We start from the raw sequence: 16,689 nt of genomic DNA on the forward strand, positions 1-16,689 counted from the left end.
GGAACAATGATGTGAGCAATGCTGCAAAACTGGAATCTTGCGATGACCAAAACTGGAGGGCTTGCACAGGAGCCTTGAATGCTGACTGCTTTGGAAACTTTTTTGAGCTCAGCCTGAAGGCCTGAGGGTGATAGACTACTTTTCTTTCTGGAAAAGGGAGCACTAATAGCTTGTACACGGCAATTTTCTTTGGCAACAACAATTTGAGCAAAAAGCCCTAAATATTATTTACCTCCATCTTCATCTTGGGCAGCAAGAATGCTGCACTTAATTTTACCTTTCCAATCTTAAGATCTGCAGACAAAATATAACCACTTTGCAGACTTTGCTGCACTGTATAGAACTTCTATGAACTGAAGACACTCAAACACTGAGCTATATGTTGGGGAGAGTGGTTAATCTGGGTTTTCTGTACTGTTTTTTTCCCATGTATTTTCTAGTGTAGTGCTGTTTTCCACTCCACAGTTTCATCTGCCCAATGCCTGTAGAATCTCTAAGCTAGGAACTTGCATCTCTTTTATTCTTTCCAGTATTGCCAATCACAACAATACTATCTGTTGTCCACAAACAAAATATCTGAGTTTTGCTGATGGTATTGTATTTGAGGTTGGAAACTGTGGGAACTTACAAGTGGAAGAAAAGAGTTGTTCTCACATGTCTTTCTTCTAGGCTTTGGGAATTTTTTCCATCTGTTGTGTTGCATTTTGGCAGAAGAGCAGTCCAAGTCCTATCACTCATAGTTACGGGATTGTGTGCTCTTACGACTCCTGCAACTAATTGCAGGTTACAGCAGTAGGAAGCCTTTCCTGGCCATTTCCCAGTGCTTGCAGCCTTTCCTAGGAACTGCAGCAAAAAGTGGAGCTGCCCTGGCCCAGCAGCCTGCTGGCCTGTCTCTGGCAGCAGGACACAGCACATGTCTACAGGAAGGGACAACAACACGGTGAAGACATTGTACAGTCTTGGGTCTTTTGTGGTTCAATGACTTCTTATGCCAAAATCTCTTTTTCTGAGGCTACATGCTATCAATGCATCCTAGTGGATGAAACATCTTATGATCCATGCTTGAACCTAGCACTTAGAGATCTCTCCCATGAAAGCCTCACCTTCACAGCAGACATTACGTTAAGGCTCCTGTTGGTGATTCAGCACTGTCTCATGCTGATGAACTAAATAACAGCAACGAATTCAAAGACAGTTCTAACGCACCAAAAAAGAGATTTTCGGATGAAAAGTAGTAGCACTGGACTCAGGCTAATTTTGTTTGCTTTTCTACCAAACACTGCAGTGATGGACTGTCAAGTGCACAAGCCATGTGATTGACCTGGACAGCAAGGTATTTATGCAGCACTGGAGGTCCTGTGCTGCATGCTGAGCTGCCACTATGTCTGTCAACACTCTAATTTCCCATGGCTTTTTGTCCCTGTGCTAATTAAGCCTTTTGGCACTTCCTAAAATTTTAGTGTATTTTTCTTGTCTTCCTTCTTTGATCTCCCTCTCTTGTCCCATGCCACCCATCATGCTGCCAGGATATCCCACTTGCCATTCATCTCTCAGTTATTTCTGCAGCACTGCCACACGGCTGGGCTGAGTCAGGCAGCCCGGGCCTTAGGACAAACCTGAGTGGAAAACCTGTCTTTCCAAACATCAAATTTTCTTCATAATCAGAAAATCAGCAGTCCATACCAATGATCCAAAAGGCGTTACACAAATATTATATTACATCTTCTTCTTTCTGCTGGTGTCATCAGAATTTTTGCTAAAATTAGTAAGTTTAGGCAAGAATTAATGACTAGTATATTCCTAACAAAGTATATGCAGCATCTCCCTGAATTTGAGTAATTTAAGGCAGTTCACACTACCAGGATTCACAGCACTAAATCAATCTCATCTCCATGTGCAATATTATATGCCTGCAGGTATCTGTATTTCTGAATGCAAAACGCATTTCTGTATGCAAACAATCAGGTTTATCTGAACAGCTTGCTGCCCTTTGCCTATCCAGAATGTCCTTTTCAGGTGTAATGATGCATTCAGAAGCTTGACTGAGTAGCACTAAAAATTTGTGAAAATCTATTTAGTGTGCATCCGTAATGGAACAGATTTCTCCTCAGATCCACTACCAATTATTTGTCAAATAGTTATCCTAAGTAAGACAAACTAACAGGATCCAAAATCAAGACTTCTTTGCAACCAAAATGAATTTCACATAAACCTTTTGCCTGCCACCACTTAATCACCATTTATTCACAGTAACTATGCACTTATCTTATGGTTGCTGTCTTTGCCCACAGAAACGGGGGATTCAGAACAGTAGTTCATCTGTAAATCCTAAAATGTTTTTCTCCCCTGGAGTATGTAATATGTAGAAAAACCCAGTGCAGATATTCCTCTTTTAGTGTCCACCAGGCTCCCAACAGTATCCAGGAACAAATCATGGAAATAATCATTTTTCTAAGTGAAGGACTACATGATGATGCGTAAAGTTTAATAAGGAAAGCTTCTCCTCCTCCATCTGTCATGCTGTCAGCTAGACTGTGGCAGGAGGCAAGGGGTTAATGTCAAAATACATCTCCTGATACCCCAATTGCCTTCCCTCACCCATTGTTTCCCAACTTCTTTTGAATGGTCAAACATTTTCTGCCTGAGTAAACCGTCAACAGAAAACAGAGCTGGACCAAATGGAAAAATGAGTAAGATAAAAATGAACCTTGCTGGTAATACAGAAAAGAGACCTGGTTACAGAGTCACACATTTCTAGTGCTAGCAGTTATTGTGAAAATAGTATAATTAAAAAATGATTTTTTTCCCCCTCTTGCAGCAAAAATTGTTCAAGGATATCAACATTTTGTATAATGCCATAAATAAGGTAAATTTGGCTTTGGATAACTCGATAATCAGAATGGGAAATGAATTAACCCAACTCTTTGGAAAGCTTTAAGAGGAAAGCTTTTCAAAATAGAGCATCGCTATGTTTTCCTCACACTGCTCCCATCAGCTTTCTTTCAGACTGAAGCTTGAATCCAGAAGTAGCCCTTCTCGCCAAAACACGAGGGCTTCTCATTCTTCCCTTCTGTTCTGATCACACTTAGTATTCATATTTGTGTGGGTAGCAAAAAAATACATTCTTACAAAAAACAAGAGTTGTGCATTTCAGTTATGGTTTTCTATTGATTCAGTTACACTTTAATTGATCTCAAATTGTTTCAAGCAACTGTTCTGCACCCAAAACACCGCACGAACCACAGAAACCAGATCAATAGATTTCAAGTGAAATAATTGTTTTCCTTTGTAAGACCCCATTACTTCTTGAATGAAGAACTGTTTGATTGACCTCCAGGAAAGCAGCAGATGTGAATAAGCCAATAAGCCACCTCAGGCCTTATCATTTAAAGGGAGGCCTTGAAAATTACAGGAAAGTACACGGACATGTGCTCGGGTAGCTGTGGGAAATACACAGCTGGAGAAGCCACAAAGCTGCATCTGACATGAACAAAATGAGGGCAGTAGCGCATGTGTGGTAGAAATACACTTTTAGTCACTCACAAACACACCAAAAAAATGTTTTACTAGGTCAAAAAAATGTTCAAGGATTCCTGAGCGACTGGTTTTATTTTCACACTGTTAGTGTTCATGAGCTTATTGTCCTGTGTTGATAAATGCCATGTAGCTGTGCCACTGGGTTCACGTCTGTCCCAGTGTGTACCACAACTGTAGTGCTCTGTGAGTGTGGCCCTTTCTAGGCTGCCACATTCAGACACACAAGGTAGAGGCAGCAGCCAAGGAAATTCGGGTGACCTCATCGGATCTACCGGCAGGATGCCAATTTATACCAGGTTAGCAATTCACTGGGGTGCCCATGTGCTGTCAAACAGAGTAAGAAAGGCTCTTCTGGAGGCTGAGAGCAGGCTGATGGGGCTGCACTGACCCTAGCAGATGAAATGCTAGTAGCATCCCCAGGCTACATCTGCAGCTCCACACTGGAGCCATCCAGCTGCAGCCCTGCCTCTGTGTGCTCAGGACCTTCCCTCACTTGCCTGCAGTGGCACCTTTCGGAGGGAAAGGAGAGCCCAGAGAGCATTTCCTGTCCACAGCTGTGGGCAAATCAGGATGGCTGCAGGAAGCCGTGCAGAAGTGAGACAGAGCAGAGCTGGAGGCAGTGGTGCCTGAGATAAGGGCTGCGGTGTGGGACAGAGCAGCTGGCCAGAAGGTTAGGGTACCTCAAGAGCATCATTACCAGAAGGAGATGTTGCAGTAGCAAACATGACAGGCTGGACCTGCCAATCTCAGCCCCAAATAACACACTGTTGTCACTGTAGAGGTTGAAATGGCACGACAGCAGCAAAATTGCTGCTCAGGTAATGCAAATGTGGGTGTTTCCCCAGCAGGCAACAATATTATGCTACAGAAAACACATGCACAGCTACTTATAAATTGCAGTTTTCATCAATTCTACTTGTAGATAATTCCTACCCTCAGATGATCATTCCCCCACAAAAAAATAAGTAGGAAAGCAGAATACAGGGGTGATGTTTTGTGGTCCTCAGATAAATGCTGCTCTCCCTAGTAACAGTCCTCCCGGTATTGGAAATCTTTATTTCTTCTAATTATATTGCAAATAAATTAAACGATCGCATTATACCATAGTTTGTTTTTGTAAGGAAGTCTTGGTTAGCTCTTAGCACATATTAGACCTGATCTGCGCTTTTCCCTTTTATGAGCACAATTAACTGCAAACACCTTGTCATAAACATTTTAAAAGGTCAACAGATTGCAACAATTTTGCTAAAGAGATAAATGGTCAAATAAAACATTGAATTGTTAATTCCCAGGTGACAAAAAGCTGCATGAGTCAGATCAATAAGAAGACACAGAGTGAATTCTGGGATAAAGGGCGGGTCAACCTTGAAGCGTTAATAACTTGCTCCTGTTATTTTGCTCTGATACATCATGTGTTCTAGCAGGTAACTGAGCTGCTAATAGCAAAGTAGTGCCCATGGACTCACAGTAGTAAAAGTGGGCATCAGAGATTATGGAAATAGGAAAAAAAAAAAAAAATTAAAAGAAAAAATAAAAACAAATTAAGAAAGGATTTAGCTCTGTTTACATCAGGAAAAACAATGGGTTTATAGAAGACAGGTAAGAGCACAATCTTCCTACTATTTCTAATCTAATGTGTTAGTCAACTGCTGGATAGGGCATACGCTTTCTCTCTCTCTCTTTCCAGATTTTCTCCTTTCAACCTTAATCTTAATGCTGAGCTTTTATTAAACAGTGTCTGTTGAAAACATACTGCTTTACTTAAGAGATTTTTAGGAAACCGTTGTGTTAGACAAAAAATGACGTGATGTTCAGGTGGTCTGTACTGTCAGAGATGTTGTTACAGATTTAGAATGATGTCTATCAGCCTAAAATCTGTCCCACAGAATACATTAATGCTTGTGGAAGGTCAGACACAGAAACTAGCATCCTTGCCAGATATGTGCTCATCTGAGAGGAGGGAGATTCTGTTTGGTGTTTGTATAGCAGATGATGCTGCCACCCTTTTGCTCAGCACTCCTGTCTGCTGGGAGCAGCATTTTATATGTTAGTCGTCCTTTTACTGGGGAACTCACACCTTGCTGTTACTTACTGGCCATTCAAATCAAAATGCAAGTTGGAAATTGAAAACGTACCACTGACAACTAAAATTTGAAAATTTGGATAAGAGCATCGTCAGGCCAAAATACTGGGTATGAAGGGGGGACTTACAGAGTCCTGCAGGAGATACACTCTATTTCCTATACCCACCTCACTCAATACGATATTTGCTGGATTACAGTAAAAGTCCTATGAAACAGATTTTGCTGCTAAAACTCCCCCACTCCATTTTGTGGCTACCTTTAGATGAGACGACTGATTTTGTTAAAATTTCCCTTCCATCTTATTCATAACATTCCAACATAGAGCAGATAAATGCCAAATATGTCACTTGGAACTGCTTATTGAAGACTGTGGCCAGAGGCTGGCTCTTATTCTCTAGTGAGGTAGAATGGGTTCCTATTTTCACTTTATTCTTGGGAACAAAGTGAGGAGAATCTGAGGCCATTGGAAATAGACTACCCAAAGAACTCTTCCCTTAGGCAACTCTATTTTTTCAGACCTTTACAGGGAAGAATACCAAATTTACAGCCTATGTGCTGAGAAAATCAGCTTACCATTATTTAATTAAGGATATCTTGGAATAAAAGTCAGACTTTTCAACGAGGACTATGACACTTACAGAACTAAAAATGAAAAAAGCATGTAAAGTCTTTCAGGAATCAATAGCTTCTCATACATAAAGAAAAATATCTACCACCATTATGGGAAGGTCTGAGGAACTCAAAATAAAACAAAGCATTAGTTAGTGGTATAAAATAGAGACAGCAGCATCTATATTGATCCCACTGGACACTTGAAGCCAAATGAACGTTTGAAAAGTCAGTAATTTTACTTGTGCCAAATTGGATGTTTGTCATTTGTATCAGACTGCAAGGCATATATTGGACTAAATTCATACGTAAATTTGATTACCCCATAGCTCTAACAGCAATCCCGTGTCATCTGACATGAAAAATGTAGAGAAAGTACATAATCCCAAACAGCATGCTGACCTAAGGGATGCACACAGCATAGAAATACATTACATGGCAAATGCCTGTTTTGCAAGCTTTATAAATGCCATGAAAACATGTTTTCCTCTGACAGCAAATTTTAAAGTTCTGTTGGCTACTCATTAAATGATTTTACAGATGGAGATAAACTCCTTAGTGTGCTTCAGAAATATCTGCTGGGTCTTATGCAGAATGTAATTTGAATGGATTTGTTTTTAATTGGTTTTAATATTTAAACAAAATTTAAGCAGTTTCCTAATCAACTTTGAAGTGTGATTTTAGCTTTAGGAAGAGAAAAACATGTAACTGCATTTTTGCAAAAAGAAAAAAAAAAGAAGAAAAAAAAAAAGATATTTCCACTTAGTGTCTTCTAAAGACATCATTTGATACATACAGCACGAGGCCTCAAGGCTCCATCAATCAATGGCAGTTATGCCACTAAAATTAATGGCTACGGGATGTGACTCAGGTGAGATTTTCTTTTCCTGGAGTATTTAAAATTTAGAGAGTAGCCTCAGAGATTTCTACAACACAGATATAATGGTAATAAATAATCATCACTAAATGGATCTGTCCAATATGGCAAAGGAAACAGTGGTAAAATAATTCAAACAGATGTTAAGGCGGTATTTCTGGTGATGAAATCAGCTGACGTTCTCAGAATACACATGAACAGCACAAAGGGACACAAACTGACATCCTACCCTTCTGCGACTTCTCAGGGCTTATAGCATTTCCGCAAACATTCTGGTGACTTCCAGCCCCATTCTTCCATAACTCAGGGAACTTGACACACTCAGTGACTACTGCATGGACCTTCCTTTGTTTGTGACACCTAGGAAAGGAAAGCGTTCAACACTGGCAGTCTACGGGCTAGCAGGACATGAGAGCCCCCGGTAACGCTTCCCTCCACTGCAAAATTACAGCTATGCTTCACTGCCTTCTGCACCCCAGGGTACAGGAAAACATAAAGTCCAACATTACCTCTGCTCTTTTGTTGCTGTGATTGTAAAGTCACCCATGTTATGGTCCACAGATTTCTGGCTAGCGTGAAGATCATACTCTGACAGGCCTACAAAGAAAGAGAGAAAGATCTTTTTAGGTTTCCTCCAATGCGATTAAGTACAGGTCGCTATCAAAGAAAGTCCATTAGGATGAGAGCCTACAGGGCTACCTCTGAACTCCTACTTACAGTTCAGCTCTGCTTTTGCTTTTGATTTCAACACACACTGCTACTTTTGTTTATTGGGCTACGTGACAACGTGACATCAAAAGCATATAAACAAGGTGCTTCAACACCCTTAACCATCTACTGTCTCACTTTGCTGCTGCTATTTGCGTTACTCAGCTGTGCACACCTGGTTTCCCTGGAGCCTGCACTCCCACAAGAAGCATGCACATGAGCCTTTTCTTTGTAGGCTGACTCGCTCTGTGACGCCCAGACTGATGCTGTCGGGCCCATCGTTTGAGACAGGAAGTTCATAACATATAAATAGTGGCACAGAAAGTTTTCTCACATAACAAAAGACAGAGCAAGCCATTTTGATAATCTCATCTACTCACTAATTTTAAAGACTTGATATTATTTACATCACTTGAGATCTGCCATGAAATAATCTGTTTTGCACTATGTTCTTTTAACCAATACATGCCACTGAGACCACTTAAGTCTCCTTGGTCTGCCTAGAGAGGAAAGCTAACAGCGTGTGTTATGTGCCTTCTAGTAATCCTGGTGGAGCATGAATGTTAGCTTCTTAAAGCAAATTCCATCTACTAAATACCCACAAAGAACTTGATAGCCCTGACTGACTGCTGTAGTGGTTTTAATGCCTTAGAATTCTGACACGAGTTTTTACAAACTGAACAGTGTCATAAGTCTCACAGTATAGTAGCTTAACCAGAAAAGCTCCACACTGCACAAATGCAGCCTGAAGTACAACTAATTCTTCTGCAGTTTTCCTAATTATACCAAACAAATGTGATTTGACCCTGTAACTGTGGTCACATTAAGACGAGAGTTCGAACTGCTGTGACAGCGCACATCTTGTGCCCCTCAGCTTCTCCTGTTCCATTAGCAAGCCCCCGACCTCCCGCGGGACCCCAGCAGCAGCTCCGAGCAGCACAAAGCAGCAGGAGCAGCATGGAGCAGGTGCTGCAGCTCGCTGCTGCCGTGGTGAGCAGGGAGGGAGAGCCACGACTCTGCTTCCCACCTCTGAATTGCCACGACTTGGAGGGGCCTCGCTCCTCTCACAATGCAGATTTAGAAGAGGATCCTGTGCTTTTCAGCGGTTATACTGTTACATAGTTAGACAGCCAGTAAGGCTGGAAGAGACACAGCCTAAAGCGCTTTTGTGATTAGATGCAAAATTCAGCGTATTTAATGGAGGCACAGCAAAATGAAATACATAAATGTAAATAAATTGCCATCCAGTCATGCCGCAGTCACAGCACCGCCATGCTTTACAGCAGTGTGACAAAATCAGAAAACACATGCTTTGCACCGTATTGCTTGTGAAAAATACTGCTTAGCAGTGACTTAATAACAGCCATTCTAAGGGAAAGCATCACCTGTGACTGGCCATTGGTGTGACACGTTGTTGACCATTTGTATTCTGTTTTCTCCCACTCCTCTCCTTTCTGCTTTGCATGTGTCCAGTCCCTGCAACCCCCCAGGAGGGGCTTCTTAACACTCAGTGCTCACCACTCTAAGGACAAAGGCATTCAGCTTTGCTTTGTTTCTTGCATTGCCACAGTTCTGTGCTAGGCAGGTCATTGTAAGTGTCTTAAGGAACCTCTAAAGAGCTGTGTTTTCCAAACACCCACAACAGTCTCCAGTACTTACCAAACAAGTCAGGACATTCCCATGTGCTCTCATTCAAATCAAATGGAACCATTGGCATACAAAGCCTACAGGTGCAATTACCTGTGCACGCGCCCTTAAAGTTGCATTTTTTATGTAACCTCTCAATGCAGGCTACCTGCTCTGGTCCCCAATTGGCATTTTAATGCCTTCCAGCACAAACCAAGATAAAATAAGCACAAGCATGATGAATCTTTCTGATACACCAGCCAATGCACTTGCTAAGGTATTAAGCACAACTGTATGAATATAAAAATGCAACAAGGTCAGAATCAAATGCTCATTAAAATCACGCTGCTGACCTTTTAAAATGACAATATTGGATAGCTGTAGCTAAAAGAAACAGAAAGGGGACAATAAAATTGCGTTAGTAAGCTACGCGTCTCTTCTACTAAATAAACACAAGTTGAAAGAATGTGATGTTAGTCAGTAGAGGCATGTATAGTAATAATACGATATTGCAAAAGGAAATCCAGGCACACTGTTTAAGACATGGAAGAGTTGGTGCATTCTAAAATTCAGACCTTGCACAACAGTCCATGCAGGACTACACATCACTTTATACGGCACGATCCGAGCACTGCAAGCCCCAGTGGCCAGCTGGGCATACATTGCCAGGTCCTGCAGGCAGCATGTCGCCTTTGGCTCCTCAGGCAGTGGGAGGAAAGCCACCATGTGTCCCCATCATGTAAGGCTATGCCATGCAGGGCTGTGCCACCAGTACAGAGCTAACACACTGGCACTGCTCTGTGTCTGCTCCCAATACACGGGCTGTTACACCTCCAGCTCAGGAACTGACAACGCAAAATGATTTCCTGCTTTTTTTTTTCCTAACTACACACAGTCACTTGGGTTCGTAAGAATTTCATTCCAAAATGGTGATTTGTGCAGGTAAGAGGTGTAAATGCCTGCCCACACCACACATTTGTGGCAACCACATTTAGAGAAACAGCGTCTTGCACAGCCCTCAGCACTGGCAAGCCAAGACCTTTCTTCCATTATATTGCTATTTCCGTGTGTGTCAGTGTGTCTTTAATAACACACAGACCCCTCTGTCTTGATGAATTCTTAGCAACGTGTTAAAGAAATGTTCATCTGGATCTCCAAGGTCCTGGCAAACTTGGACCAAATTTAGAGCAGGTGCCAATTTAGGACTGAATATAAACTAATGAGACATAAAAATGTCCCTTTGGTCGTTCTTTTATGATGCAGCAGGGGGCCATTTCTTCCCAGACAGCTCTTCTTATTAAATGTCCATCAGTGAGAAATTTGGAATATCCTCAGAGAGTGTTTCTTCGGGGAAACAGCTGAAACCTCCAAGCTGTGCATCCCTTCAACACTCGTGTTCTCCCTCAGTTCATCTGGCTTAGTTGTTCAGCCCCATCTTTTCAGCTTTGGGCTTCAAATTCTTTCCCACTCCCTGAGGCACGTTATATACTTGTCTTTAAAATCTTGGAGAATACAAAATAATTTGTTCTCCTGCCCAGAGTCTACAGAGTTATTTGGGAACAGCAGGATTTCTTTAAGGCTCCTGATTGAGTTTCTCATTTAAGTGCAGAAAAGCAACTTCTATTCTGCACCCCTCTCAGCAGATTGTAGTAAAAGAGGAGAGGAAAAAAAAAACCAAACAGCAAAGCTCTGACAGATGGTACCCAGCGTTCGACTCATGCTGGGCTCAGCAGGACCTATAGTTTAGAAGGTTAGGACTGTCAGAAAGACTCTGCTTATCAAGTGAGTAACAAAGTGTGGACTGCCAGGCTGTTTCCTATAGAAAACTTGCATTTTACATGTAATTCTCAGCTATCTTTCTGATGCTTCCGAAACTTCTGAGGAGCAGATGCATGCTTTTCTATTTAAGAAGCAGTGGGAAGCTGCCCTGCTGGGAGCAGCCGGCAGCACGGCCAGCCGGGGGCTGCAGGGACCTCCGTGTAAAGCAGGGAGCAAGGGCAGGACTCTTCTTCATTCTCCTTCTCTTGCAGTTCATTCTCTTAAATTCTTGTCCCAGTCCAAGGACTGCTTTAGCAAAGCGATGTGGCAAAATGCAAGCAAAGGCAGGAGGGTCAGAGCACAAGACAGTGCTTACCAGGCTTTTCTTTTTAAGTCATTTCCAAGCTCACGCCAGTCAGCATTCATTGCAGCACAGAAGTGTCTGATATGGCTACAAACATTAGTGAGCAGACCTGAAGGCAATCTGAAGTCTGGAGAAGTGCAAATAAGAGGTTAACAGCTTGTACTCCTGTTCACTGGTAAGTCTGGACTTTTAATTTTGGGGCCAGGGTGGTCGCTGCTACATGTGGTGTTACTGTGGATAGGAGACAGGCGCTGTTATTCATCATCTCTATAGCACTGGAATTATTCTTTTTCCTCTGCAAAATAACGCCAGTTAATTTGTTTAACCAAAGCATTGTTTTAGTCATAAAGTAAACTGGTACCAACAGTTAGCAGCTGCTCTTCAACAGATAGAATTGATGAGAAAGTAATTGCACAGCAAAATGCAACCTTTTTATTGCCAGCACTCAAGCTTCTGTCACTGCCTCATTTGCTTTTTATTTGGGACTGTGAAAAATGAAATGAGCGCAGTGAGTTTACAGAACATAATTAATTCAATGTGGATTCATCGCTATGCCCAGATTCAGAATTGCTTTATGAAAGACTAGTTTGGTTCTAAGTTGGCAAGGAGCAGGAACTGATGGTGGCAGTGCCAGGCACACCAAGCAGCGTGGCTGCACACAGCTTGGTAACTCTGGTCAAGCTGCTGCCCAAAAATACAAGCGAGTGTTCAACAATTCTCTCATTAGAATTACTTATGAATTAACATCACGTTATGTTTAAGCTAAAACCAATGTGATGCTCGTAGAGAATAGAGCTCAGGGAGCTTTGTAGAGGCAGCCCGTGTTTGAGAATGTTTTACCTGGTTTCCATATTCAAAACTTGCTCTGAGTACAGCAGTGAGCAATGAAGATATTTCTTTCATTCTTTTTCATCTAAGGCAAAAAATCTGGCCTGAAATGCAGTTAATTTATTTGAGGGCTAAATTATTTCAGCTGAGCATACAACCTGTTGCTTTTCACCTCATCTGATCTCAGATTCCATTCCCCAATTTAAACCTCCAACAAATTATGTAGAGATCATAAGAAAATACATGATCTGTCCAAAACCCCAATTCTCTTTAGCTGTCATATAATTAGGCCGTGACCCCAAGTGAAGGACATGCTTGTGCAATATTTTTTCTGAAACACGGACAAAAAAACCGAACCATTTTCTCAGCCATCACTACAGGGCACAGAAGGTGTATCTTAGCAGAAGCTGTGTTCCCATCACCTCACTCAGCACAAACTTAAGGACCTCAGGGAACAGGCAATCTCCCCTCTGTACTCAGCAGAACTCTCGCTGCCCTGAGCCAAGAGCTGTTCTCTTGCCCTTTCCCCATCCAAGGCAGGTCCCACACAGGGACTTACCAAAGCATGAGGGGTCATGGCAGGGAGATGCCTGCCAAAGGAGAGGAACTCCCCTCCTTGAGCCTGCCAGGACCTTTTTTATTACTATTATTTTTTAAGAGGAACGTGGAACAAATTATTACACTGACCACAATCCTTTGGTTACTCACTAGATTTGCCTTAGCTTAGTCCCGTGGACATTCACATGAGCTAGTGATGACTGATTCTCACTGGCACAAGATGTTCACCAAAAGGACTGAGAAACCCAAACCTAAGTGAGCATTGGTAGCCAAGAACTGATGTGGAACACAGAGAGAACAAGCAGAGATCCTTCCTCCTAAGGATCTGTTGCCAGTCTTTGGGAACCTCTGGGCCATGAGCAGCAGATCTTTCTCTGCCCTGACCCTACATCTGCCCAGGGCAGAGCTGAGCATCCAACAAGGGCAAGCAGGCATGATGGCCTGGGTCATTTCAGCAGCTTTGATCAATCTATCTACAAACTGGAACGTGAAATAAATCCCATGAAGGAAGGCCTTGACTGCTCCCCTAGTTCTCCAGATACCCCAAAATAGATCAAGAAATAAATCATCAACCATGACCCAGAGGACAAGAGCCTGCCCACCAGGCTCAGAGCCACTTTCACTAAAACCAGGGCCTCCTCCTCTTCATACTCGAGCTGGGGAAGTCCCATCCCACACTGCACACAGCGGGGCTGCTGCTGCAGATCGGCTGTCTGAATCCTGACCCCACAGAGCAGATGCAGGCAGTCTCCCCTGCCCCCCCCAGAAAAAAAAAAACAACAGAGGTGGATTTACTTGCTGTTCAATCTCTGCAAGCTCCTTATTACCGGCATCATGGGATTTCATTTAAACATTATTTTTATTTATACCTTAATCAAAGTAAATACGCAAACAGCTCCTATAAATTTTATAAAACAGACAGGAGAGGGAGCTCTCTCCTCGTCCCACTAGATTATGAATGGATTTTGCTGAACATATTAAAACCTAACCACACTTCTGTTCTATGTCACATGTTACTTCTTGTCCTTCTTTTGTCCTGGGACCGTCTCCTCTTAGCAAACAACTCTGTAACACGAAACATTGCTGTGTACCACAGAACATTTTTTTTGGATGAATGCAGTAAGCACATTTTAAAGGCACTTTTAATTTTGGTATAGGAAAAAATGAGGATACAATTCCTATTTACAAAATTCTTCTTCCCTACTTACTGATACATATACAATCATACAGCACGCTCTGCACATACTGCATACGTCTGCATCAGAAGTGCACTTCTTTAACACCCAACTTAACGTTCCAAGTGATTCTTTTAATTAACCACCATCACTAATATGCTCACAGATAGTTTGCAGTTATCCTGAGATCTATCACACCAACCTGAGATTTCTGGCAGGCCGGTATGCAATTTTAAGGTAAATCTGTGAAATATTGAATTCAGAAGAAATACATACGAGCAAATAAGCCACAGCTAAAATAAATCCAGGACAAAAGAAAGTCACACTAATCTTACTGCCTGTGTGTTCTCGTGCTTATTTGAAATCTTACTGTAACATGATCTTCGTTCAAAATCCTGAAAAAAAGCAAAAATGGACAGCAGAAATGCTTGTATCAGCATCCAGATATAATGCTAAAAATCAAACTGTGAGTTACATCTGTCTGGTAAAGGCTGTATAATAAGATTTACTTAATCCATTTGAAAGAAAAAAAATGTTTTTGTCCCCCAATTTGTTGCAACATCTGAAAGTTCATGAGGTTATGAACCCTCTTTAAGAAAGCATCTTCTACCACCTGCAAATACCCCAGGAAAGCAGTCTGAAACAATAAAACCACGTGCTAGTTAACCGTTACCCAGGCAACGGTTATGCTTCAGCAATGGGAGGTTTCAGCCCCACAGTGGCTTTGTCTAAAGAAGACATGGCCCAGCTGTTACTGAATAACCATTGTTGTAGATCATCGGGAAATAACAGTCAACACGAGCTGAGACCTGTGGAAGTTTCTATTCTGTTCAACATCAGAGCTGAGTAAAAGGACAGCAGTTTACTAGATAACACAAAATACAAAAGTAGTAAAGATGGTAAACAGACCATTCAGTAGTAACTCATTCCGGAGTGTGTGCTCAATGTGCTTGCCTTTCCACTTTTTGGAGGATGACTTTTCTCATGTGATAATCTCAATACTCTAGATGGCAAATACTGAAATTATTAATTAACCAGAGCATCAGACAGTTCTAGAGCCTGAGGACGAAGTTATCCTTTGTGCTTACAAGTGAATCAGTATGCAAAGCCCTGTTGTTTTTTTCCTTGCATCAAAAGATTGGTCTCCTGTACAATAGGGATGTACAATAGTCAATTTTATTGTCTTGAAATGTGGTATCACTGCTTTCAGTCAGAACTTCATCGGTTAGTTTGTAGAAGAGACTGAATAATTTAAGAGGGTTGTTTGGTACCTTTTGTCAGTTGGGTTTTGCCCTTTTCTTTGCTTTAAACGGGACTGTCAAACCCTGGACCGTATCAACCCATTCACTCTACAAAACCAACTTCTAGCTACACTGCAGAAAGATGTTGTTGTGCTGTACGGTGCCCCTCCATTCACTCTGCAAAGCCCCCCAGCAGCTGCCAGGAGAGGCCGCACCTGCACAGAAGCTGTTGTATAACCACACAAATGCTGCTCTGAAACCTAGATATTTCATAATCTCCATTGTATTTCTTCTAAGCAAAACACAAGCTGATTTCTCCAACACTGAAAGGTGAGGCAAGGGGAAAATGTCGTTCCGTGTGTTACAGTCACTGAATCCTTAGATTTATTTAGAAGGGACCTTTAAAGGTCATGTAGTCCAACTCTCCTGCAGTGAGACCCTTCTAAAGAGTCTGCCTCCTTTCCTGTATCTCCCCTTCAGATACTGAAGAGCTGCCATTAGTTTTTCCTGGAGCCTTCCCTTCTGCAGACTGAACAGTCTCAGCTCTCTCAGCTTGTCCTCATAGGAGAGGTGTCCTACCTCTTAAATAATTTCTGCGGCCCTCCTCTGGACACTCTCCAACAGCTCCACATCTCTCCTGTACTAAGCACTCCACATCTGGATGCAGTGCTTCAGGTGAGGTCTCACAGCACAGAGCAGAGGGGCAGATCCCCTTCCTCTCCCTGCTTTTGATGCAGCCCAGGATACTGTTGGCTTTCAGGGCTTTCAGGGCAGATTGCTGGCTCATGTCCAACTTCCCATCCACAAATACATCCAGGTCATTTTCTGCAAGGCTGCTCTCAATCCTTTCATCCCCTAGTTTGTATTGGTAGTGGATACGGCCTCTATCAAGGTGCAAGAGCTCACATTTGGATTTGTTGAACCTCATGAGGGTCACATGGGCCCACTGCTCGGCCTGTTAAGGTCCCTCTGGATGGCATCCCATCCCTCTGATGTGTCAACTGTACTCCACAACATGGTGTCATCAGCAGACTTGCTGAGGGCGCACTCAACTCCATCGTCAATGTCACTGATGAAGGTGATACTCTTTAATGAGTACTGATTCCAGCACTGACCCCTGAAGGACACCACACGTCACTTATCACCATCCAGATGCTGAGCCACTGATCACCATTCTCTGGACTTGATCCTGCAGCCATTTTTTGTTCATTAAACAGCCCATCTATCCATATCTTTCCAATTTGGAGAGAAGGATGTTTGGTATTGTGTCAAAGGCCTTACTGAAGTCCAGATAGATCATGTCAGTGACTCTTCTCTGGTCCAC

At 42.3% G+C, this 16,689-nt stretch overlaps 2 long non-coding RNA genes across 6 annotated transcripts in view; one reads left to right on the forward strand and one right to left on the reverse strand.

The window, feature by feature from the left end:
- Nucleotides 1–16,689, reverse strand: part of LOC107310815 (uncharacterized) — an 81,971-nt gene that overhangs the window by 35,263 nt on the left and 30,019 nt on the right. For 2 of the 4 annotated variants that reach the window (XR_014944430.1, XR_014944429.1), the window contains one exon: nt 7,617–7,704. This is a non-coding gene — a long non-coding RNA (uncharacterized LOC107310815). Of the gene's footprint in view, nt 1–7,336; nt 7,468–7,616; nt 7,705–16,689 lie in introns of those variants that run through there. The other 2 variants (XR_001553738.3, XR_014944431.1) reach the window with 2 other exon arrangements.
- LOC146761262 (uncharacterized) overlaps nt 1–16,689 on the forward strand; it is a 39,894-nt gene that overhangs the window by 9,591 nt on the left and 13,614 nt on the right. Inside the window, exon 1 of one of the 2 annotated variants that reach the window (XR_014944435.1) lies at nt 11,508–11,738. The exons of the other annotated variant lie outside the window; for it this stretch is intronic. This is a non-coding gene — a long non-coding RNA (uncharacterized LOC146761262). Of the gene's footprint in view, nt 1–11,507; nt 11,739–16,689 lie in introns of those variants that run through there. 2 annotated transcript variants of the gene reach the window in all.

Source organism: Coturnix japonica, chromosome 3, assembly GCF_054131305.1.
Source record: "Coturnix japonica strain WE chromosome 3, WE-NBRP24, whole genome shotgun sequence".
In the NCBI taxonomy this organism is placed as follows: Eukaryota; Metazoa; Chordata; class Aves; order Galliformes; family Phasianidae; genus Coturnix; species Coturnix japonica.